Source organism: Mus musculus, chromosome 1, assembly GCF_000001635.26.
Source record: "Mus musculus strain C57BL/6J chromosome 1, GRCm38.p6 C57BL/6J".
NCBI lineage: Eukaryota > Metazoa > Chordata > Mammalia > Rodentia > Muridae > Mus > Mus musculus.
Window position 1 is genome coordinate 193042042 of NC_000067.6, and position 26283 is coordinate 193068324.

Here is a 26283-nt window from a genome sequence, read left to right on the forward strand (position 1 = left end):
ATGGCAGCAGTAGAGAGGGATGTACTCACACTCACCACAGGCGATGGGCAAGCAGGCAGGCAACACTTTTCCTCAGACCTCCTCATATCTGAACCACCTTTGAAAGGGACTGCATCTTCGAAGGGAAGCTCTTCCCCCACTGAGTTATTCTTCTTAGAAACACCCTCACAGACCCATCCAGAAGTGCGTCTCTTAGTTATTTCTTGATCCAGTCAAGGTGCCAATCAAGACTTGTCATCACAGTAAATGTACGATTTATTCTATGGTATAGCCATAAGGCAATATAAATGGCAAGGCAGTATTCAGACAGTCGGCCAAGGCTTATTTAGGGATACGTGGTAGGAAGAAAGCAGTAGTCATTTCCCATGTGTACAAGTGCTACTTGAGGAGCTGGTACCCAAGGAATGAATGCTGTGGGGAGGTAAAGATTGGGATGGAAAGAAAAGAAAAAATAAGTTAGAATAATTATTTCTTCCCTTCTGTTGCCTCTACCAAGTGTTTTTGCTGGGTTATTGCCATTCTGTCAGTAGCAGAGTAATAACCAAAGCCCAGCATTTTATTTGCTTGGACAAAAATGGTAGTTTTTCTGATTAGTTTGTGGGGTTCTTTGTGCTTGTTTTTGTTTTGTTCTGTTTTGTTTTGAGGTGGGGTCTTGCTGTGTAGCTAAACTCCGACTGTAATGGAATTCACTATGCAACCCAGGCTGGTCTTGAATGCTCAATTTTCCTGCCTCTGCTTCCTGAATGATGGGATTAGATATTTGGAAATCATACTCAGCTTCAAACCATAGTCTTTCTTCCAAGCAAGTGTAGCAATCGAGGTAGCACACAGGTTTTACCAAGGAAAGATGAACTAGCCCAGAAAGAGGCTTGCTACCCAGCACTCCCTGCTGCTGTATCCTCCAAGCCTTTTATGCAGACAGAAGGAACACCTACACTGCTCTTCCTTTCCCTCTGTAAACATGAAGTTATTCCTGTTTAATCTGGGTTATAATGTTCTCATTGCTCAAGGAAGCTACTGCCATTGGGCAACTGTGCAGAGCAGCACACTGCAGGTTGGTCTGTCTGTCCATCTGTCTGGTTTGGTTATCTAGTGATAGACCCCCAAGCTTTGCACATGCCGAACAAGTGTTCTGCACTAAGCCACAGCCTGGCCTCTACACTGCAGTTTTTGAAAGAACAATAGCCCAGCATGATCTATCCTGTCAGCATGGAAGCGTGAACAGAACTTCTAGACCAATTTAACACAAAGTGATCAAGAAACACATGCTTAGTAGGATATAGGATCCAGCAGCTAAATGTTCTTATTCATAACAAAGTACATTATCTTGTTCTAGGCAGGATATTTAAAGCTTTTTCCCACAGCTGAATGTTTCTATGATAATGACAAGTGACATTTATATAATGATTTTCACTGAAAGGCCAAAAAATGTACCATAAACCTTTTAAAATAATATAAATATGTCGCCCACAGTAAATGTAGCCTCCTATCATACAGGATACAAGAAGCAACATTTTAGAAGTCCCCAAGAGTATATGTACAGAATGGAAATCAAATTCTATGCCTAAAATAAATTGATAATCTGGGTTAGATGAGAAAAAATTATTATGTGATTATGAAACAGTCGTTCATTTCTCTGTGGTTTATGTAACTACTATGTGTGGGCCTCACTCTATGAAGGTCACAGGAAGCAATAAGAGTTTACTGCTTGTATCTGACACAAAAATGTGTACCATTATTCTTTATATAAAAGTAGATACTTGGGGGCTGGAGAGATGGCCCAGCAGGTAAGAACATTAACTGCTCTTCCAAAATGACTGAAGATTGGTTGCCAACACCTACACCAGGCAAGGCACAACCTCCTGTAATTCCACCTTGAGAAGATCTAATGCCTTTGTCTGGACTGCACAGGCATCTCTGCTCACATATATACAAGCCCACGTGTGTGTGTGCGCATACACACACACACACAACTTTAATATTTGCCTTTGTGTCTATGTGAGTATGCATGTTTCTGTGGTGGGACACATAACATGCCTGTGTGTGGAGCTCAGAGAACATCCTGGAGTGTTGGTCCTCAACTTCTAGCTTGTTTGATGCAGTGTCTCTTTTGCTGTTTGTTGGGATTACAGAGACACGTCACAGCATCTGGCCTTTACATGGCTCTCAGGGGTTCAAACTCAGGTTCTCGGGCTCGAGTGGCAAGTGCTAAATCTCTCCAGCCCTCAATGTGCTTTTTAGATAAATGAATAAATTATACAGCCTAGGATACCGTGACCCTTCATATTAGCATTTAGCAAGCTTTGACATAGCTATCTCACAACAATCAAATAAAACAGTGGTTGAAATTGTAGTAAGAAGAAAATAAAAGATGGAAAGTATAACTTTAATTTTTTTTCAAGCGCATATTTTTAAAAAACTTTTTATTGGATATTTTCTTTATTTACATTTCAAATGTTATCTATCCCCTTTCCCAGTTTCCCTCCCTCCCAGAAACACCCAATCACATCCTCCCTCCCCCTGCTTCAATGAGGGTGTTCTTCCACCCACCCACCCACTCCCACATCCTCACCCTTGTTTCCCCTATACTGGGACATATATCAAGACTTCATAGGACCAAGGACTTCTCCTCCCATTGATGCATGACAAGACCATCCTCTGCAACATATGCAGCTGGAGCCATGTGTACTCCTTTGCTGATGGCTTAGTCCCTGGGAGTTCTGGGGGGTCTGGTTGGTTGATGTTCTTCCTATGGAGTTGCAAACCCCTTCAACTCCTCCAGTCTCTTCTCTAACTCCTCTATTAGGAACCCCATCAAGCGCCTATTTTTAATGATGGTTCCTAAATACGTTAACCTCCTTGTGGCCTACCACCCACCAGAGGTAGTGGAAAGGAAAGGACACAGGGGAAGTGGGCCTGTTTAGCAAGGTTCTTTAGAGCAACTTCCATCTATGTTGTCTGGACACTTCATAGATACACCAGCAGTCCAGTTTGGTAAAGCTGGGATAGCAAACACAAATCAGTAGTGGTGACACTACCTAGCAGAGACAGCCAGGCCTCAGCCTAGGCAGGAATCAGCAGGAGGGACCAGGAGGGACACCAGGAGAAGTTCTCAGCTATGCCTCTCTCAGAGAAGCGAAGATCAGTGAAGAAGAGAGACCAAAAGCTTTGTACAGCCCTATAAACAACCCTAGCTCCACCTCCATCCCTGTCCAGTAAGTCCTATTTATTCTCTCTCCAAACATCATGTGTCCTTTATGTGCCGTGCCTCAGCAAGTGTCTTCTTGTTCAGCATGGGTCTCAGCTAACATCACTCTGCCCATCAGCCCAAGTCCCAGGAAACAGAAAGAAACTGTAGCATACCACCAGAAGTTTTATGGTGCTTGTTTCTCTGTAGAGTCCTGACAAATGCAGCTTAACTACACAGTGTAAGGGGGACCAATGCATGTGTGTTGTTAGCAAAAAATCCTTCATCACATGTCCTTTCACATGCTTGCTTTAAAAGAACATCCTTTCGACCTGTGTCTGCTTCAGCTAAATATTCCTTCACACGTTCGCCCCAGCAAAACACCATCCAACCGACTTTCCAAAGAACCCTTAGGTTTCCCCTTCAGGAAAAATAACTTTTAATATAGCAATACTTCTCCATGTCTTCCCAATAATTTTTCCTAGCATAGAATTTCTCTTTGCTTACATATTTAGTTTTTGCTATAGATTAAAAGCACGGTATAATACTCTGTATTTTTATTTATTTAAGTACTTTTTTATACAATATTTTTTTTACCATAATCACTCTTCTCCAACTCTTCCCATATCCTCTCTGCTTCCCTACTTACCCAATGTCATGTCCTTGTTCTGTGTCTCTCAAAAGAAAGAAAGAAAGAAAGAAAGAAAGAGAGAGAGAGAGAGAGAGAGAGAGAGGAAGGAAGGAAGAAAGAAAGAAAGAAAGAAAGAAAGAAAGAAAGAAAGAAAGAAAGAAAGAGGAAAAAAGGAAGAAAGAAAGAAAATCAAAACAAAAGAAAAAGAAGAAGAAGAAGAAGAAGAAGAAGAAGAAGAAGAAGAAGAAGAAGAAGAAGAAGAAGAAGAAGAAGAAGAAGAAGAAGACCAAAATAGGCAAAAAAGGGAACACAAACAAACAAAACCATGGAGCTCATTTTGTGTTGGCAAGTTGCTATCCTGGGCCTGGGTCCTGCCCTGGAGTGTGCTTTCTATACCACACTTTGCTCTCCTAATATATAAGTCAATGCCTTTCATTTCTGGGGAAGACAACCTATTACAGGTTTGCAGAGTATCTCTTAAGAACTCAGAAACCTAGGTTACAACAATCACAGAGTAGCAATTTACACTGCTTTATGTTCTGAATATATGTAATCTCCCCTATAAGGTCGGGATTTGAATGTTGGGTACCCAGACAGGGGTACTTTGATGGGGGAGGGGTTGTCCTGGAAACCCGAGAGAGAGGAAACAAGCTGGAGAAAGTAAGAAAATGACCCCTAAAGTTGTATACCCTACCCACCTCTCTTTCTCCCCCTTCCCTCCCTTCCCTCTCTCCCTCCCACTCCTTCCTAGTTGGCCATATAGCTCTTCTCTACCACACATTCCAACAGCCACGGTGCCCTGTTCAAGTGCATGGGGCCAGTTATCCATGTACTGACCTCTTAGAAACAAAACAAACCTCCCTTCTTTCAAGCTGTATGTGTCAAGCATTTTCGTCACAGTAATATGGAAATGAAAACATAGTTGTGCGATTTCAGAATCTTAAGTTACATGCTAAGTGGAATTGAATTGTGAGCCTCTTCAGCAAAGTTTATTTTCAATAGCTGTGGTAAGTTTTCACCTCATGAAAATCCTCGTTAAATTTAGGAAACACTGCAAAATCTTATTTTAAAAATGGCACTTGGGGGCTAGGGGCACTTCAGGAGTAGAATGAGTGTGAGTTCAAATCTTCAGAGCCTACAAAACAGGTACAGTAGCACCTGTCTATAATGTCAGTGACAGGGAGTGCAGATGGGGGACTCCCTGGACATTTGATATGGGGTAGCCTGGCATATGCAGAGGCTAAAAACAAGAGAATCTGTCTCAGAAAAAGTGAAGGTCAAGATTGATACCAGAGGTTGTCCTATAATCTCAATATACACTCTGGCATATGTACTATTGCATCCATACACAGGAGCACAGGCACACGCACACACACATGCAAACACACACATGCATGCATGCACACACACATGCACACACAAGCACACTATTTTGAAAAAAATAATAAAAGCCATTTGTTAGTGATTACTCAAGTAATTCATTTTCTCAAAAAATTACATGTGTGCATATATGGTTTAGCTTTTAATAGAAAAGTGATAAACAAAGCAACTGGTACAACTATTATATTGCCTGCTACTTTTACCATGGTCTGCCTACTAAATCCTTGAAAAATACATTTTAATGTGTATGTGTGTGTATGTAGTGTGTGTGTGTGTGTGTGTGTGTATGTGTGTATGTAGTGTATGTGTGTGTGTATGTGTGTATGTAGTGTGTGTGTGTGTGTGTGTGTGTGTGTGCATGTGTGTAGGGTAAGTACAGTGCCTATGGATAGCCTGTATCTCATTGAAAGAAAAGAGAAATCCAAGAATAAGGTTTATTGAAATTTAAAATATGATGTTGAAACAAATCAGTCCTTAGAAGGGATAGAAGTGGTGCCAACATTCTGGGAAACAGTTTGGCAGTTTTATAAAAAGTTAAACACTCCACCTACCATATAATCTTGTCATTCTTTGTCTAGACATTTTGCCAAGAAGAAAGCATATGCCCATGCAGAGACTTGTAGGGAAGTATTCAGAGCTGCTTTAGATATTGTCCTGAATGGCAAGCAATCCACGTGCCCACCGAGTGACTGGCTAAGAAACAAGGGAACGCAGTGGAAGCATTGGACAGAGGGACTTCTGGTCCAACCAGCATGATGCGCCTCAGGAAAACTGTGCTAAGAGAAACAAGACAGGCAGGAAAACAAGGAACTCCATAATTCCACTTAAGATGAGCTAATATACAAACCACAGAATCCATGGTGAAAGGGAGTCATCTGTGGTCACCTTAGGGGAAGGAATAAGCAGGATTAGGGTACAGGGTACAAGTTACTAAAGGACAAACATGTTTGGGGAAATGAAAGGTGTGTGGAATAGCTTGGATGAGAATGGTCCGTGCAGGCTCACATAGTTCAATGCTGGGTTTTCAATTGGTAGAATTGTTTAGGAAAGATTAGGAGGCATGGCTTTGTTGAATTACGTGTGGCCTTGTTGGAGGAAGTATGTCACTGGGCAGTGGGCTTTAAGGTTTCAAAACCCCATGCCAGCCAGGTTCAGTCTCCCCTCTCCCTCTCCCTCTCCCTCTCCCTCTCCCTCTCTCTTCTCTGCCCGAGGATCAAAAGCTAAACCCCTCAGCCCTCTACTTATCTGCCCATTGCCATGCTTCCTGCCATGGAGATTATGGGCTAACACTGAAAATTTAAGTAAGCCCCCAAATAAATGCTTTCTTTTGAGAGAGTTGCCTTGGTGATGGTGTCCCTTCCCAACACTGAGTAACTAAGACAGAAATTGGTATCAGGAGTGGGGGTTGCTGTGACAGACCTGACCATATGGTTTGAAGAAGATTGTGGAAGGACTTTGGAACATTAAGCTGGTAAAGTCATTGAGTGTTGCAAGCTCAATAAGATGTTCTGTAGGAGCTTGGAGATAAGAATGTTGAGAGCAGTGCAGACAATGGAGGCTTGGCTTGTGAAACTGCAAAGGGAAACAAAGACCTTATTGGGCCATTTGTAGGAAAAGTCTGTGGTGTCTGGTCAGCTAGAACGGAAGATTCAGTTGTTGTTAACAAGAGACAAGAACCACTAAGTAAAACCTTTGCTCTGGGGGGTCAATGGATGCTGGTCAGCTGGCACTGAAGAATCAACTGTGATTAAGAAGAGACCAGCATTACTGAGGAGAAGTTTTCTGGGAAGTGTTTCTTCTGAGTCAACACACAGAAGCTGTGTTCCCGAAGTGGCCAAGGCTGTACTTCCTGTTAGCAACCAAAGGTGGTAGTGTAAGAGTCGCCCTGGTAGTAATGGTTTTGACGTCATAAAGGGGTCCTGAAGAGCAGCTGAGGCTTGGCCTTGTGTGGCAGGGCTGGAGTCCCTGAAGAGAGCCCAGGGGAAACTATTGGTGAGAGTACAACCCAGTTAAAGCAAGACACAGCAGAATTTTGATGATGTCAATATCATGGTATGACCACCAACCACAGAAATGGCGGAGTGGAGCTAACCAGAGCATAGAAGACAAGCTGTATGTGCTGAAGAGGTCAGAGCTTAGAAGTGACCTGAGCCCTTTACTTCTGAGTGCAGAGATTATTAGTTGATCTTGGACATTGGACATTGGGTTGTTTACAAAGTTGGAGTTTGGTTCTGCTTTGCTTTAATTTTGACTGTGCTCAGGTTCTTTTCTCTTGAAATAAGAAAGGATTTAATAGACTTTCGATTTTATAGGAGCCCACAGATGAGAGTTGAGATTTTAAAAGAGACAGAATTTTAAAGTGTTTCAATTTGTGAGACATGTGGGGCTTTTTAAGTTTGAAAATATTTTATATTGTGAGGTAAATATTAATGTGTGATCTTAGGGATGAACAAGAAAGAAAAGATTGTGGAGTAAAAGTGATGTGATGTGTTGTGTGTCAAGTTGACAAGGGGGTCAGGTGTGGTTTTATGCCAATATGGCACAACCCTGAGAGGAAGGAACCTCAATTTTGAAAATGCCTCCATAAGATCTATTTGTAGGCAAGCCTATAGGGCATTTTCTTAATTGGTAATTGATGGAGGAAGACTTCTTGATGTGGGGCCATCTCTTGACTGACAGTCCCGGGTTCTATAAGAAGAATACAAAAATAAAAAAAGATTAGCAGGTTAAGCAAGCCATGAGGAACAAGCCAGTAAGCAGCACCCCTCCATGGCTTCTGCATCAGTTCCTGCCTCCAGGTTCCTGCTCTGTTACAGTTCCTGTTCTGACTTCCTTCAGTGATGGACAGTGATATAATAGGGTAAACCAGATAAACCATTTTCTCATGGAGTTGCTTGGGTCATAGTATCTCTTCATACTAATAGTAACCCCAAGACAATGTGTTATGTTTGTATGGTTGGTTTATGGAACTTTATTTTTGTAGTGTTATTGTTGTTTTGGTTTATTGAGACAAAGTTTTGTAGAAACCACATCTTATAGACAGCACTAGAGAAATCAAAATTGTTAAACTCATAGACTCTTCTCTTCAGTAGAAGGAATGCAGTACCCATTTTCCATCCAGAAGGCTGTGAATGGAATTGTTAATACCTGCTAATCTTTTCTATTCTGTAAAGACACCCCTCATTAAATCCCCCAGAATTCTGAACATTGTCTCTCAGTCAATAGAACCCATTCTTACAAACCTTTGTATTACAAACCTTTCCTTCGTAGGCCTGTATCTTGAGCACTGTCTCAGTCAGTAGGACTCATTCTTATAGAAAAGGTCACAGGTGCTTTCCTAAAGAGATGTACTTTGCAAAAGAGTTTTGATGCAGTCATGCCAAAGTTTTGTGGTGATAATTGTCACATGGAGACTTTCCCCAAAGTTTTACTGAGTTTAAATGTATAATAAAAAAAATACTGTTTAGTGAGACTGCAGAAGTTTTTGATCCAGCACCAGCTAAGTCACACTGATCCAAGCTTTATTCTTACCTCATGTAAACTATTTTCCAGACATCCCTAACTCTTGAAGGAATCCCCAAAAATCTTCTGTATAATATACTTCAGCATAGCCTGAAACTCACTATGTAGCCCAGGCTGTCCTGGGCCTCTTGACCTTCCTCCCTAAGTCCTCTGAGTGCTGGGACTGAGGCCTGTGGTCTTCCCCCAACACCCAAACTGGCTCAGGCCTGTGACCTTGATGATGCTGATGGTTTCATGGGTGTATACCTCTTTCAAACTCTTTCAAAAGTGGAGCACACCTTTAACCCCAGCACTAAGGAGGCAGAGGAGGTGGATCTCTGTGAGTTCAAGACTACCTTGGTCTACATAATGAGTTCCAGGACAGCCAAAGACATAGTGAGACCCTGTCTCAAAAAAGAAAAAAAGCCACAAACTAGAAAAAATACAAAAAGATTATGTTTATGGAAGATCAGTCATAGAAGTCTAGTATTTAGTTACAAAGAGTTCAAGATAAGAAGGACAGAAAATATGAAGTGAGGATAGTTAAATAATGCAAAGAGTTTTCACAGATATAAAGCAAGGGAAGTACCCTACATAAGATCAAAGGCCGAGGAAAAGGAAGAAATGAACACTCAACTGTCCACATATCCCAAGGAACATCAGAGCACTAAAGACAATCTAAGAAGATTAAACTCTCCAGAGATGCAAAGCACAAATAGTCACCTGCTCCCCAAGTAAGGTTCAGACTGTCACCAACAAAAGCAGTGTATGGTTAGTGGAATGTCAGTGTTGGAGCCTTGAGTGTCAGCATTGGAGCCTTGAGTGGAATGGCAGTGTTGGAGCCTTGAGTGGAATGGCAGTGTTGGAGCCTTGAGTGAGAATTCCTGTGGATCTCCCCTTCTATGTGAAGCAAGAGCCAATCAGAAATGGGAAGTGAGTCATTTCAAGATTGTCTGAAAGTTAAAGTTTCATTTTTCTTATAATTTTCAGAAAAAAATTAACTTGACAAGATAGCCCAACTTACAAAACAGAAACTAATAAGATGGAAGCTCAGGGACACGGGGCAGTAAAGTTAGCCCAGGAAAATGACAAAGACATCAAGAGATGACAGGCAGTGAGGGCAAATTTAAATCAGAAAATGAAGTTTTCGAAAAGGTTCGGGGAGAAAACAGTCACTCAGCAAACAATATAGAACACTGCTGGAGGAGCCTGTTGTAAATGGGCTGCTTCCTCTCATCCAACAGAAGCAGAACACACCTGATGTACAGGGTAGGAACACAAGGAAATGGCAGCCATGCACATGATTGTACATGACTGCCAGCATAGGTTTTCAGGCACCAACATCAAGACACATTAACATCATTACAATGGAATGGCATCCCTAGGTGATAAGAAAACTTCAACTCTTTATTCTTCTGGGAACACCATTATATCTGTAGTCAATCACTGATGGAAACATTTTCACACGCACACAAACATGCACACAGCAGTTGTTTCTTCTGCAAGCCTGAATCAAAGAATATATTCCCATACCTATGCTTTGTCTTTCTATGGTCTTTGAATTTTTATAATGAATTTCAATGGCCTTGAGAAGTAAAAGTATATCATTATATTCTGCAATGGTGGTACCTTTCCTTCATGGTGATTTGTAAACCCACCTCCTCAAAGGTAAGTGAGGAGCTAAATTCCCAAGACAGCCCCCAAGAGACAAGTTTCCACAGAGCCCTTATCTACCTCCTCCTCCTCCTATGACCCCATCTTGGACCTCAACATCTCCTTGGCTGTGGCTAAAGAGAGGGCCCACCAGAAGCTTAGTAGCAAGAGGGCCCCGCAGATGGACTGGAGCAAGAAAAATGAACTCTTCAGCAACCTCTGAGCATCCCACCTCCGTGGGTTTGTGCTAGAGGGTGGGGCTGCCCACCCTACCTAGCTCCCCTTCTCTTCTCCCCAGGTGCCCACCAATCAACATTCAGATCAGCATCAGCACCCACCCCACGTCCTGACAAATCTGATTTTTCTAGAATCCTGTTCTTCCCTCACCTTAGGGAAGGAGAATGTTTGTCCTGTCTCCCTACACTTCCCTGAGGGCTTCTTCCTACCAAAGTGTCCCCACACCAGTCTGCCTAGAGCATCACTGGGACCCGCACTAAGCAAGGACCTTTGGACCAGACAAGAAGTCTGGGAGCGTGTGGGGGACTTTTGGGATAGCATTGGAAATGTAAATGAAATAAATACCCAATTAAAAAAAATAAAGGAGTTGAGAATTTAAAAAAATGTAAATGAAATAATACCCAATTAAAAAAAATTAAAGGAGTTGAGAATTTAAAAAAAAAAAAAAACAAAACTTTCCAGATACTCGATGCTGGCAAGTTTTACAGACTTCCAAGTGTCTCTTACTATAGCATGGGCCCTCATTTGAGCCCTGAATTAGTATCCATTCCAACATCCTCCTTGTCCCTCTCATGGAGGAGGCTCACATAGAGCGTTCCTCCAGTAGCATTGAGCTGTGTGGGGCCACCCAGCCTGGGGGACAAGTTCCATGTGCATGCTCCGTTTGTTTTATGGTCCTGTCTTAGAAGTGACTCCTTTGTTAGCCTCTCTTCCTATCTGAAGCTTGATCACATGAGCTCACCCGAAACTGTTTCTTTTCTCCAAATCCTCTGTGCAGTGTTTTTTCTGGTGACATTTGCCAATAGTAAGTCATTTAATGTTCTCGGTGATAACTCTGTGTATGGCAGAGTCTGGATCCTGGTGGCAGTTTTAAAGAGAAATGTGAATAGTGACATCAGAGGTCTCCAGACAGAAGGGCACCTGACACCAGAGCAGATGTTCTGCTGTTTGTTTTTTTCCAGCACTGCCTAGGAAATGTTCAGAAAACCCAAGTCTTGCCATGCACTGTGTTATGCACCTTTAATACAAGCAGGAGGCAGGCAGAGCTCTCTGAGTTCAAGGCCAGACAGGTCTACATAGCAAGTTCCATGCCAGCCAGGGCCACACAGAAAAACCCTGTTTCAAAAGGAGAGAAGGAAAGAAGGAAGGGGAAAGAGAGGGAGGGAGGAAGGGAGGGGAGGAAGGAAGGGGGAAAAGAGGGAAGAAGAAATGAAGGAAGGAAGGAAGGAAGGAAGGAAGGAAGGAAGGAAGGAAGATCAGTCTTCCTAAATTGTCTTAATTTCCTCAACTTGACAATATAATACATAATGACCATATCTTCCCAATATATAATATACACTGTGTATGTGTTTGTACATTTGCATGGCTAAAATGACCAGCATCTACACTAACCTAGTTGATCCCTTCTCAGCTTATACAAGAAATCAATCTGAGGACCCAGTAAGAACTCTGTCACACTTTCACAGGCCAGAGACAGAGCCTCCTTGAGTTGTGTACCCTTGTCCCACCTTAGCTCTGATACTGATCTATGCCATGCCTGGCTTCCCCGATATGCAAGGGTTCCCAGTATCAGCCCCAGGTCCACAGTGACCTCTCATTAGTGACCAAAGCCCTCCACTCAGCTGATGGAAACAGAATAAAGAGCTGGGACAGGAGCAGCACAAGCGGGATGGTCCTGGGGTTTTCACTGAGCCAGACCTGAGTGTGTGATGTGCCCACTCCAGTTGGTATTGAGGTGTAGGCTGCAATTTTACAGACCCATTATCTATCACAAAGCAAGCAGAGATTCACGCTGCCCTGGAAGGAAACACCTGGAGTGAATTCAGCAGCGAGATGTTTCTAATTATACTCTTTGAGAAAAAGGTTAAAACGCTGATGTTTAGTCTGAAAGAGAAATGACTCAGGGATTCTATGATAATTATTTTTCAAATTTCTGAATGGCTGCCAGACAAAAAGGGGTCAAGGTCTGTGTGGTCATGGGAGAAACCAAACCAGTGGGTGGCTGGTGTGTGCTGCAGATCTAGACTCCGTGTAAGCCCTGGCGCCCAGAGGTACTGTTAAAAGTCACATCTTTCAGGATACTGTGTGTAATAATTGGAGGTTTATCCTCTCTTCAGATTGTATTGGAACACACTTCCAGCTGACATAGTTGAGGAAGCATTAGGCAGATGGCAGATTTAGGAAGTGGCTGCCTTTCTTCTTCCTTTCCTTTGGTGGGGTTGGGGGCTTTGAGTGTGTGTTTTCAGCTCCCCCACTCATTCCTCATCTATCCTTCGGCTGTATTCCCCAAATGTAACACTTTTTTTATCTCCTAAGGGTCACACACTAAAGTAAAGAGCAGTCAGTGTCTGGGTGAAGGCTTTCTACCTCTGTCTCTGGTTCTAAGACAAGCTAGAACTGTCTTAGACAATTCTAATTGTCTTGATAAGGCTTGTAGGAATAAAGGAACAGAACAGTATTGGTGGGAAGGAGAGTGTGTTTTTTCTAGGTTTTGAAGGCTGGATTGAGGGTGGAAGTCTGCCTCCAAACCTTGTGAGGTGTTTAGAAATGACATGTTCAAACTAAGGTTCCAGGAAGAAGGGTGTAGGGTAGAGTATGGTCCTGGGTGAGCCAAAAGGCAGAAGACGCTGTGGAAGCCCAACAATAAGAGAATAAGCATAGGCAGATGGAAGGAATTTTGAAAACATTACTAGATGTTATTGTTTGAGCAGTTTGGAGGAGATGCATGTTTCAGTATAGTCACCTGGCTCTGAAAGGGATTGATGTCCCATGGACCCTCCCCCCCCACCCTCGCCCCTGTTTCATGGAAAACAAAGCTAACCTTCAATAGATAAGACACATCTCTCCAAGAAAACTAGTCAGGCCAGCAGGTGAGGCAGTGGCTGTGACAGTGTTAGGTGTCATGTTTCTCTTGATGTGATCTCTCATTTTGCATATGTTCTAAGAATTTCTTTTTTTTTTTTTTGTAGTATTTTTTTATTAGGTATTTTCCTCGTTTACATTTTCAATGTTATCCCAAAGGTCCCCCATACCCACCCCCCCAATCCCCTACCCACCCACTCCCCCTTTTTGGCCCTGGCGTTCCCCTGTACTGGGGCATATAAAGTTTGCAAGTCCAATGGGCCTCTCTTTGCAGTTCTAAGAATTTCTTAACCTTTGCTGAGGTAAGCTGGCTCTGGTTGCTGTCCAAAGAAGACATGAAACAAAGTATCCTCTTCATGATGTTAAGCTTACAGGTCTTCCCCATAAACACCTGTCTTAGTGTGGCCATGTGTTTTCTTTCCTCCTGAAATAAAAAGCAAGCTCAAATTCTAAATAATGATTAAATTACACAATTGTAATAGAGTAATGTCCAAATTGTCATCATGTATTATCTAAATGTTCTTTTATGCACAGGTATTTCTCAGTGTGGTCCCTATAACTGCCTTTGTACAGTATTTCCCAAATTCTGTCTCATCGGAAATGAGAACCTCTGAAATTTGAGGATCCATGTTCTTAAAGACAATCCAGGTGCTGACAATGGGAAGGCAGTTTTTCTTAATATCATTGGGAAGAAATCTGTATTGCATAAAGAGCATAATCCTCACAATGATTCTTGAAGGCCCCAAGCTTAGCTGCCACTCTGAACCCATCCCCTTAAAGGGATTTAACATCAGTGTTGTGGAGCAGAGACAGGCATAACCTTGGAACTCCATAGCCAGCCAGCCTAGCTGAAACAGCAAGCTTCAGGTAAGAGAAATACGAACAGTCACTACCATTAAAATCATTACAGTCATAATTAAAAATAAAATAGGGCAAAAATAAAGACATTTGTGAAGGTATATGTCCTAAAAGAAAGGAAGAAAGAAGAAAGGAAGAAAAAACCCAGCTTCCTTTGCATCCTTTCTCTGTAGCTGTTAAATAATTCTCTCTTTCCCTCACAGTAAGTGAATCCAATAGGAAAGAGACTTTAGAAAACAGGAGGTCAATGTACAAGAGAAACCCTTGGGGGCCTGACAATGATAATAGACAAAGAACCAGGGACATTTAGCCTGAAAGGCAGAGTTCTGGAACCAACCAGCAGACTCCATAAATAAGACGCCATGGGGCCAACAGTGACAGCAGACTGGACATATTTGGACACCTTAGCAAGGCATTTAAATGCTGAGTAGTGATGGCCATATGAGAAAAGCTTTAGAAGTTATAGTTTAGATTGATTAGTTTTCTGTGTGTGTTTTGCCTGCACGTGCATCACATTCCTGCCCAAAGAGGTCAGAAGAGAGGATCCAACTTCTTAACAAGCCACCATGTGTGTCCCGGGAATTGAACCCTGGTCCTCTACAAAAGCAACAAGTGCTCTTAACCATTGAACTGGCTCTCCAGCCCCTATAAGAATATTAAAAAAAGAAGATGAAGAAAAGAAATGAAAAGTACAAGACAATGATTGACTTCTGTTTGAAAGAAAGGAAATGCCATCATGGTTTACAACATTGTGCTCACCTTGTCATCTCAGTGTGAATACTGCATACGGACCTAACCAAAGCACGATTCAGTGTTTTTAGGAGGATAACTGTGTGTGTGCTCGTGTGTACACATGTGTGCAGGTGTGTACATGTGTGCGTGTGTATACACGTGTGTGTGTGTACATTGTGTGTGTGTGTGTGTGTGTGTGTGTGTGTGTGTGTGAGAGAGAGAGAGAGAGAGAGAGAGAGAGAGAGAGAGAGTCAGGGGCTTACAGAGGACAAAGTCAATCCCCATCACAGGTAAAATAGATTATGACCAGATCTGAAAAATCAAGCAGCAATACAAGTGTTATTCCAAGTTATATATCAATATGACCAGGTAAGCAAGCAGCATGGCGGCCCTTGGGAGAGAGAAAATAGGGCTAGAAGGAAAGAATGTGTTTGTTTGAATAGCAAATCTGTTTCTTTTTTTAAATTCTATGCATATGTGACTTTGATTCTTCTTAAAAGAGAGGATCTGTTGGCTGCAGTGGCAGAAAGGCACAAGCTGAGATGACCTCACACTTAGTGTGTCAGAATTTGCACTCTCAGGAAGCAAAACCAAGACAATACTAGAAAGGCAAGAGAGGTTTGCATCGTAAGCAGATCCCCTGTGATAAGGAAGGGAGAGGCTGCACGGAAGCCCTCCACTTGAGTGCCGGGCTGGTCTCGTGAAGGAAAAGAAGAGTGCTGCAGCTGGTAGCAGATCAAAGATGGAGAAATGCCCAGCCCCTCCCAGACACATCCACCTTCCTCTGTCTGTCCTGGTCTCTCTCCCTAGGGACAGCATCTCCTGTCTTGAACATGTCTGTTTGTCACCCAGTAGCCCCATGATGCATACTGTCTCCCTTCCTGAGAGGAAAAATAAAGGAAGATTTCAATGGAATGAACCGTAGCACCCATCTCTCCCATGAGTCAGAGGGTACAACTGGACGCCCATCCTTTCTCTGTACTGTGTTCCAAATCTTACCCACACTGAGCTCTTACTGGTCTCAGTGTCCTACCTGGCGGTCTGGCCAAACCTACATTTCTCAGGAGCCTGAACACCTGATTCAGACTAAATGGCTTCTCTTTTCGATATAGTCACATTAAAAAAACAACATGGTCCCAAGGTCTACAGCTCCTTTTTGGATTAAGATTCCCTTGGCAATCGCTACAAGTTACCGATACAGTGATTGTTTCCCTTGGGCTCTGACACTTAGGGATTTACAGCAGGCCTTTTCACTTCAGAACCCAGTTATCTCATTGTTCCCCATGAACATATATCTCTGTGACTACATCTCCCAGCTGACAGAGAAGAGCCCACACGATGTCTCTAGCTGTGCTGGGGTTTCTAAGTCACACATTCCTTAAAGTCTAGTAAATAATGTGGCTTTCAGACCCTCCTTTCTGCTGAGCCTATCCCCATTGCCCATCTTCCAGAGCTTTGAGCCTCTCTGCTGCCATCTGCCTAATGTGAACAATTCCTCCCTGGAAAGCCAACTCCCTGAACCAAAGAAGACCTGCTTGTTTGGCCTTATTTTCTTGGTCCCTGGCAGCACATTCTAGATAATTTTGGGGGGCATGATCTCTTTGTTTTGTGGGGATTTATAGAGATTTGTTTAGGGGCTATCTGTCAGTTTTTTGAGACAGGAGCTCACTCTGTATTCTAGGCTGGCCTGGAATGTGTGTCAGTCCTCCTGTCTCAGCATCCTGAGTAGGACAACAGATGAGAATCACCACACCTGGATATTTTTCAAGTATGTCTCTAGCTAGACATGTAGGATTCAAGCCAAGTATCTTAGTCAGGGTTTCTATTCCTGCACAAACATCACGACCAAGATGCAAGTTGGGGAGGAAAGGGTTTATTCAGCTTACACTTCCATGCTGCTGTTCATCACCAAGGAAGTCAGGACTGGAACTCAAGCAGGTCAGGAAGCAGGAGCTGATGCAGAGACCATGGAGGGATGTTCCTTACTGGCTTGCTTCCTCTGTCTTGCTCAGCCTGCTCTCTTATAGAACCAAGAATACCAGCCCAGAGATGGTCCCACCCACAAGGGGTCTTTCCCCCTTGATCACTAATTGAGAAAATGCCTTACAGCTGGATCTCGTGGAGGCATTTCCTCAACTGAAGCTCTTTTCTCTGTGATAACTCCAGCTTGTGTCAAGTTGACACAAAACCAGCCAGTACACCAAGAGACCAGTTTACTTAAGGGGCAGCGCCTCTTTCCTTGTTGGAGAAAGGACTCTGAATGATCTTCCTATACCAAGGGCTGTTGTTAGTTCCTAAAAGCTGAGATCAGACCCTGCAGCAGACCCGACCCTTTCTCAGTTCTCTTCATGAGTTCTTCTGACTGCTGTAATTCTCTTAAAATTCTGTCCATGAACCTACTTAGTTATATACCTTTTATAAGAAGGAAATTCTTTTAAACATAAAAAAAGTCTATGTGGGCTCAGCAATGGTCAAGGTAAAGTGAAGGATACAGACACATTCAGTGTGGATCTAGAATTTCCCAGTTTCCTATATGCTGGGCTACCTGCTGTTGTCGCACAGCACAGCTGGCACATTCTGAAACGAATATCTTCATCTCCCATCCTTAGCAACTCATTCTGTGGCTCTGAGAAACTCGAGTATGTCTGTGCCAAGCATCTCGTCCCTTCTCTGACAATTTTCACAACTCTCTAGCAAATATGCATATAAATAGAAGGCCTACAAATAAAATGTTTGCCATAGAAATAATGAACCAAAAGAACCCCACTGTGCCGTCACAGGGGATCCTGACAATCTGTCTTCCAAATGTGTGCAGAGTGTTCTAAGTCAAGAATAAAATATTAGAAAAGCTCTACTCTGTATTATTGGCTCTGCATTCCAAGACTTAAATAGCACTGTGCTTTTCAGTGACAGGGGCCTAAAGACAACAGTATCCCACCAGCTTCCTACTGGCCAGAGTCTCTCTATTGTTAAGAGGCCCTCACCTTGTGGAGATGGGCTCTGAAGTTTCATTTGAAGTTGGATATATTAACTGTTATCACTGTAGGAACACAAGTGGGAGCAGAGGCAGGAGCCATGGAGGAGTGCTGCTCACTGGCCTATTCCCCATGGATTGCTCAGCTTATACAGTCCAGGATCACCTGCCCAGGGGAGGCACTCCCCACAGTGGGATGGACCCTCCCATATCAATCATCAATGAGGAAAATGCTCCAACAGACGTGTCTACATGCCGATCTGATGGAGGCAGTTCCTCAAATGAGGTTGTCTACATGCCAATCTGATGGAGGCAGTTCCTCAAATGAGGTTGTCTACATGCCAATCTGATGGAGGCAGTTCCTCAAATGAGGTTCCCTTTTCCTAGGTGACTCTAGTTTGTGTTAAGTTGACCAAAATTGACAAGCACTATCTATAATATGTGAAGAGAATGAATTATTATTTTAAAAACTACTTGTAGCTGAGCAGTGGTGGCACACACCTTTAATCCCAGCACTTGAGAGACAGAAGCAGGCAGATATCTGAGTTTGAGGCCAGCCTGGTCTACAGAGTGAATTCCAAGGCATCCAGGACTACACAGAAAAACGTTGTCTCAAAAAACTGAAAGAAAAAAAAAACCTACTTGCAAAGAAAAGCCTATGTGAGCGATCTTTAATGAGACACTAAGAGCTGAAGTAAGATCCAGTCTTCATAAACACTTCCAAAAAGTAGAAGGGATAATTTCCAGTTCATTCTATGATGCCAATAATATTATCTTGATATTAAAACCACCCAAGAACACTAGTAGAGAAATATAGATCAGCATGAATGTAGATGATCAACCTAGACGTATACAGAAATGATAGCAGTCCTGCAAAGGTGATCAGCCAAGTCAAAAGTGCTTTTATATTTTAAAAACTCAGCAAGCAGCAGGAATAAAAGGAAACTTCCACAACCTGGAAATAAAGAAGCAAAACTTCATTACAGAGAATTTGGTAAAGTCTTAAGGAATACACACACACACACACAAATACAAGAACTGTAAATAGTTCAAGGTTACTGAATATAAGATCAACACAAAAAAATTGTATTTCTACACACCTCTAATAAATCACTTAAATAAAAAAAATTAATTTCATTTGGAGCTGGAGAGATGGTTTCTTAGATAAAATTCTTGCTGAACATATATATTTGATTCCGGAAATTGGGGTAAACGCTGACTGCTGGGGAGGCAAAGATCAAAAGATCCCTGGGGCTGGCTATCAAGTCAGTCTTTCCAATCAGTGAGCTCTATGAGGCAGCCTATCCAATCAATGAGGTCTAGGAGACAGTCCAGCCAATCAGTGAGCTCCAGATTCATGTAGAAACTCACAAAACAAGATCAAAGATGATGGAAGACATTGACATCCTAAAATTCATAAGGAATTGCAAAGAACCCATCATGCCTAGAACACATTTAAAGAGAAAAAGGACAAAGTTGAAGGACTTTTCAATTCCTGAAGTCAAATCAATACAATAAGCTGGCATAACAGACAAATCAATGCAATGGCTTTGAGTCTGGGAAAAATTATGTCTATAGTGGACTTACTTGTTTTGAGGAGAGGGAAGGCAGAGCCTGCATCCCACAACTCCCTCACCCCTGGGATTGCCACCGCTGGCCATTATACTGAGCTTGTCATCTAATCTCTTAACAGGACAGTAAGACCATTCCGTGACAATGAAAATCCTTTCAACAACGATGCCAATGGAATGAGTAGTCACATTAAAAAAAAATCCTTACAAAAATTAATTCAAAATGGTCAGACAGGGCTGGAGAAATGGTTCAGCGATTAAGAGCACTGACTGCTCTTCCAGAGGTCCTGAGTTCAATTCCCAGCAACCACATGGTGGCTCACAACCATCTGTAATGGGATCCGATGCCCTCTTCTGGTGTGTCTGAGGACAGTATATAAAATAAATAAATTGTTTTAAAAAATGGTCAGACCTAAATATAGAATATAAACTTATAAAATTCTTAGAAGAAAGCATATGGACAAATATAAGAGGTTCTTAGACATGCTCTCAGAACTATAGCAACAAAGGAAAGGCTATAAATTGACTTTCATCAAAATTTAAATATTTTATGCTTCAAATAAAATTACCACAAAAGTAAAAAAGCAGTCACAGGAGAAAGAAGATATCCCTAAATTTTATATAATAAAATACCTTTATAAGACTATATAAAGAACACTTGCAACTCAATAATTTAATTTAATTTAATATTATTAATAATAATTTAATATCCTAATTTTAGAATGGACAAGGATCTAAACAATTATTTCTACAAAGGATTATTATAAATGATAGATCTCTGTGAGTTCCAGGCCAGGCTAGTCTACAAAAAATTTCAGACTAGCTAAGACTACACAGTGAGAGCTTGTTTTTAAAACAAACAAATGATCAATAAGCAAGAAAAGGAATGTTTATCACTCAATTATCAGGGGAGTACAAATAAAATCCACTGGAGGTAGGGGTGGGGAAAACAGGTCACAGGCATTGGTAAAGATATTGTGGTGATTTGAATGAAAATGGCCCCGTAGGCTCACAGGGACTAGCACTATTAAGAGGTCTGTTATTATTGGAGTAGGTGTGGCTTTGTTGGAAGAAGTATGTCACTGGAGGATGAAGCTCAAGTCAGGCCTAATGGCTTACTATCATCTCTTCCTGCTGCCTGAGAATTCAGATGTAGACCTCTCAACTACTTCTCCAGCCCCTATCTGCCTGCATGCCACCACACTTGTGGCCATAATGATAATGGATTAAATCTCTGAACTGTAAGCCAGCTCCAATGAAATGTTTTCCTTTATAAGATTTGGCATAGTTATAGTGTTTCTTCACAGCCATACCTTCTAAACCTTCTCAAGTAGAACCACTCTCTGACAACTACGCATTCGAATATATGAGCCTATTAGGACCATTCTTGGTCAAACCACCACACCCGTGGAGACAGGAAGTAGTTCTTAGGGCAGACTGGGGGAGAAGGAAAATGGGGGTGATGAGTAAAGTCATGGAATTTGGAAGGCAGTAGAAATGCTCCAAAGTTGATTCCTGAGGCAGTCGTACACACTGTGAACATATTAAGAACCATTTGCTGTAATCTGAACACATCCCCCATGCCTGGATTCAAACATCAGCAATGTAATCCCATATGGAACAGTGTTGATCGATAGGACAACTAACTTCTGGACAGCTGTGCCCGAGGGCTCAGCTCTCCCCTCACACTCTCTGTTTTAGCTCTCTTTCTCCCAAATGCACATATGTGTGCTTTGTTCCCTTCAGCCTTCTGCCATGGGATGATACAACAACAAGAGAGCCCGCACCAAAAACAGGCTTTGAGACTGTGGACTTCCAAGTCTTCAGACCTGTAAGAGAGAAACTTGCATCTTTTTTCATAAATTACACAGTCGCTGTCACTCTGTAACTGTACCTCATAGTGGACTTAATGGGCTGGAATTATGTTTCAGTAAAGCTATTTTTTAAATTGACAATAAGACAATTTCTATAGCACAGTAAACAACAACAACAACAACAAAACATGTCAAAGATACCAGAAAGGGAAGTATTTTTTGAAAACCCTTAAGACTTGCTAATGTTCTGCTTTTAGAGGAAAGAGAAATATTTTATTCATGGTGAAGAATTTTCTGTCAAAAGTTTACTAAGAGGACTCTGGGGGAAAAGTGACCCACAAGGACACAGCCACTGAGGCCTCTGCTATTCCCAGGGGGAGCCTGGGACTCAAGTTGAGGTGAGGAATATGTTCATTTTGCTTTCACTGTGAGAGAAGACTCACACAAGTAACCAAAGGAGGGAAGGTCTATTCTCCCTCAGGGTCTCAGAGATTTCACTGTTTGGCCTCTGGGGATTCTGGGAGCATAGCGAAGCAGAAGAACAAGGCAGTGATAGAATGTGCAGGAGGCTGTTCACATCATGTAGAACAAGAAGCAGAGAGGGTGAGGAAGAATATGGGTGGGTGTGGTGGTTTAAATATGATTGATCCAGAGAGTGGCTCTATTAGGAGGTGTGCCCTTGTTGGAGGGGGTGTGGCATTGTTAGAGAAAGTCTGTCACTACGGGCATGGACTTTAAGACCCTCATCCTAGCTGCCTGGAAGCCAGTCTTCTCCTAACTACTTTTGGAACAAGATGTAGAAATCTGTGCTCCTCCAGTCTTACATCTGCCTGGATGCTGCCATGTTCCCACCTTGATGATAATGGACTGAACCTGCAAGTTAGCCCCAAGTGTTCTTTATAAGAGTTTCCCTGGTCATGGTGTCTGTTCACATCAGTAAAACCCAGACTAAGACACTGGGAATGGCTATCACTTTCAAAGGTACCCACAGTGATCTTCCTCCCTCTGGGGCCTATCTTCTAGAGCTGTGGTTCTCAACCTTCCTAATATTACAACCCTTTAATATAGTTCCTCATGCTGTGGTGATCCTCAAACATAAAATTATTTCTTCTGCTACTGTTTTGAATGGTAATGTCAATGTCTGTTATGCAGGACAGCTGATATGCAACCCCTAAAGCAGTCACAACCCACAGGTTGAGAACCTCTGCCCTAAAGTTTCCAGAACCTTCTAAATAGCACCACCAGATAGGGACTAAGCTTCAACACCCTAGCCTATGAGAAACAGTTCCTACCCAAACATAAGAGGTGTTTGGCCACTTCTAGAGTATGGAGTTCACTTGAAGGAGGTGAGTCAGCCCATGAAGGCACTTCCCAGAGGATGCAGCTAGGTGTTAGCAGCCAGGATTTCTAACAGCTGGGTGCTCTGACTGCTAGGACTCTGAACAGAGTAGCTTCAGGTCAGTGCATTTTTCTCCCTACATCCCTCAGGTTCACTTTATTCCTAGGGTTAGTCTCTCCTGGCAACAGCTTCCCCAGACTTTTTAATGGGCTATAAAGTTCTCAGCTAAATGCCTAAAAGGGTGGAAAGAGCTGAGGTATTGGGAGGGTAGCAGCAGGAAGAGGCACCTCTTGGTGCCAGGCTTTCTGTAGCAGAGCCAGGAGAACATGCACACTCATAGAAGGAATATTAGATGGTGTCCCATGATCAGAGACTCAGTAATCCAGCTATGGCTGTCTGTATGCTGCAGTCAGAAATGCTGGAAGCAGTTCGAAGCAGCCAGCCAGAAGCCCCAGAACATGTGTGGCTATTGATATGGTTCCCAGACATGAAAGGCCTGGAAGCCTCCTACAGAAACACTCATGTGGATCACATGTTCAGGGCAGTGGCAGCAGCAGCAGCTGTGTTGAGTTCAGGAACCTCAGAGTCTAGGCTTGAAGACTGGCATCCTCCCATTAGGCTTTTGATTTTTTGCAGCTCCCAACCATTGAATGGTGCTGCCCACAGTTGGAGTAGGTCCTTCTCCCTCCCTCCCTTACTGTCTCCATCTGTCAATCTTCTTTGAAAGCGTGCTCATAGAACCTACCCAGAGGCATGCTCTATGAATCTCTTAGGTGTAACTTCATTTTTTTCAAAGGCTACTTTTAATGATGGTTCTTAAACACTTTAACATCCCTTTTAGCCCACAAGAGGTAGTGGAAAAGAAAGGATATGGGGGAAGTGAACCTGTTTAGAAAGGGTTCTTTGGAGCAACTCCCATCTGTGTTGTCTGGAAATCTCCAGTTCACTTCACAGGTTAGCAATGGCAGCTCAATCCATTAGCAAACACTTCACAGATACACCAGCAGTCCAGTTTAGCAGAGGTGGGTTAGCAACAGCAGTAACACAACCTAACAGAGACAGCCAGGCCTCATCCTCTCACAAATCAGCAGGAGGGACCAGGGAGGAACTCCAAGAGAAGTTTCTCAGCTGTGCCTCTCTCAGCAAAGTGAAGATCAGTGAATATGCAAGACCCACAGTGTTGCACAGCTGGCTTTATAAGCAAGCCAAGCTCAGCCTCCATCACTGCTCATCGAATTGTATTTATATCCCTCTAAACATCATGTGTCCTACACAGGTCTTGTCTCGCCATGTGTCTTGCCTCAGCACACGCATCTGTCTCAACTGACCTCACTCTGCCGATCAGCCGGAATCCACAGAAGTGGCAAGAAACTGCAGCACACCACCACAAGATTTTTGGTGCATTTCTCTCTATGGAGTCCCAACAAGTGCAGCTCAAATATACAATGTAAGTCAGACCAATACATGTGAGTCATTAGCAAAGAATACTTCATGACGTGTCCTCTCATGTGCTTGCTTTAACAGAACATCCTGTCTCCTGTGTCTGCTTCAGCTAAACATCCCTTCACCAGTCTGCCATAGCCATTCACCTGTGTCTACTTCAGGAAAACACTCCTTCACGTGTTTGCCCCAGCAAAGCACCATCCAACACAACTGACTTTCCAAAGAACCCTTAAATTTCCACTTCACTTAGGACTCTCTCAATCTAAAGCATTGATGATGGTTGACCCTCACACATATAGGCACAGGTACCAAAAGGAAGAGATTGGGACCATCTTGGAAGAGAACAGCAGCACTGAGAAGCAAAGCTCAGACACAAGGGGCTTGGGAAGAGGAATTGGGTAGATCTGGAACCCAGAGCTTTAACAAGGGTCATCAGCTGGCTGAGTGGAAGATGGGAAGGAGGCAATGCGCCTCCAAGTGGGGCATGAACCACAGTTGCCCATGGGGTGGGCTCAATGGGAACTTCAGACAGGAAGTCTCTTTTCCTTCTTCAGGACTTCTAACATCCCTAGTAACAGTGCCCCACAGACAGACAGCTGGCAGCGAGATCAGGCTTGTGCAACCCCAGCTCTCAAATCACAGAGTACAGAGGGTGGGTTTGGCACCAAAACACAGTGGCTTAATGACAAGAATGGTCAAGCCTGGGAGAGTATGTAGATTGAACAGAGATGTAATGCGAGGAGGGCATGGGTTTTGAAATCAGACCAGGGATAAGATTTTCCTCTATTTACTGGTTATGTAAATTCAGTGATCATCTTAATTTCCTGTGCTTCATTTCCCTCATTCACCAAATAAGGTTGATATCGGCCTCATAATGAGGTTGTTTTGAAGAATAATTTCTATGCAACTCATGGCTAACCAGTTTGTAGCAGTTTGTCAGTAAGCAAGCTAAGATGATTTCTGTGTGGAAGATGGGCAGCTTAGAGCAAGCGAGCGGCAATGGCAGAGGTGTAGGTCTAAGCCTTATGCTGTGAGCTCTCGTGGGGGTAGTCAAACACATTGGCTAGACAGAGTAAGATGCTTTTGAAACAGGTGCAGAAGATCTCAATAACTATATTCTAGATAAACTTCTAATAACTGCCAATGTTACTAGTCATCTCTGTCCAGACCAGGAGTTTCCAGAGTTTTGGCATCTTGGTCAAAGAACTGACACATGGGCAAACAGCAGAGTCGAGTAGGATTTTACTCGGGATCAAAGGGGAATACAAAGAAGATAAGCTGCCAGAGAACAGCAGGTTCTCAGCAAGCATGCATTCGACTGCAGCTCACTAATTTGGCCAGTTTGCCCCTGGGATTCTGTCTCTGGCTCACTGGCATTACAAGCAGACTACCCCACCATCCCCATCTGGCTTTTATTGGGCTCTGAAGACTCCCAGTCCTCACATTGCACAGCAAGCTATCTCCCGGGTTCCAATGGGCATTACGGTGGACTAAGTCATTTCAAATTGAAATTCACAGGGACAAGTCAGTTCTTCAGTGACCTCAGATGACAGTCTCAGAAACAGCCACGGATCCCACCGAGCATCCTTTACACTTCAGGCATTCTGGTTTGACCCAGTTTGATCGTCAGTCTGAGTCCTACAGGTCACCATCCGGCAATGTGCTAGATGGAGAGCTAGGTGCTTAGCCAGTGCAGCTCCGTATCTGGCTGTGCCTCTGTGGGCAGGTAGGCAGGTGCTAGCCAGCTGCAGCTGTTGGACTGTGGGTAAATGGGAAGGTGGGTGAGCACCCAGCTGCAGCTCCCTGCCTGTGTGATTAATCACTGCCTTAAAACATATAAGCCATACATCTCTCTGCTGCCAGAAACATCCAAACTTCTTGAAGGGCTCTCCAGCTCTGGGTCTGTCTGAGCTGCCTCCTCCTTTTGCCCTGTACTCTTTCTGAACTTTTCTCCTTCCATCTCAGCATCACAGCCTTTTACTGCTTCTGCACAGGTGTAGGAACCTCTCATCTAAAACTTATTGATGTACTGGGACCATGATTTCGACTGCTGCTTGCCAACCTCTGTTGACATGTGGGAAGAATGAATACGGGCTCAGTA

The 26283-nt window shown here is 43.0% G+C and overlaps 2 long non-coding RNA genes across 7 annotated transcripts in view; one reads left to right on the top strand and one right to left on the bottom strand.

Annotated features, from left to right (window-relative positions):
* The window catches only part of Gm31406, a 54669-nt gene that overhangs the window by 1060 nt on the left and 27326 nt on the right, over positions 1-26283 (bottom strand). For 5 of the 6 annotated variants that reach the window (XR_001779678.1, XR_001779679.1, XR_865902.2 and 2 more), the window contains one exon: positions 36-411. This is a non-coding gene — a long non-coding RNA (predicted gene, 31406). Of the gene's footprint in view, positions 1-29; positions 412-26283 lie in introns of all 6 variants that reach the window. The other variant, XR_001779677.2, reaches the window with a different exon arrangement.
* The window catches only part of Gm39747, a 52032-nt gene continuing 32722 nt past the window's right edge, over positions 6974-26283 (top strand). Inside the window, exons 1-2 of the long non-coding RNA XR_865901.3 lie at positions 6974-7325; positions 24016-24186. This is a non-coding gene — a long non-coding RNA (predicted gene, 39747). The remainder of the gene's footprint in view (positions 7326-24015; positions 24187-26283) is intronic.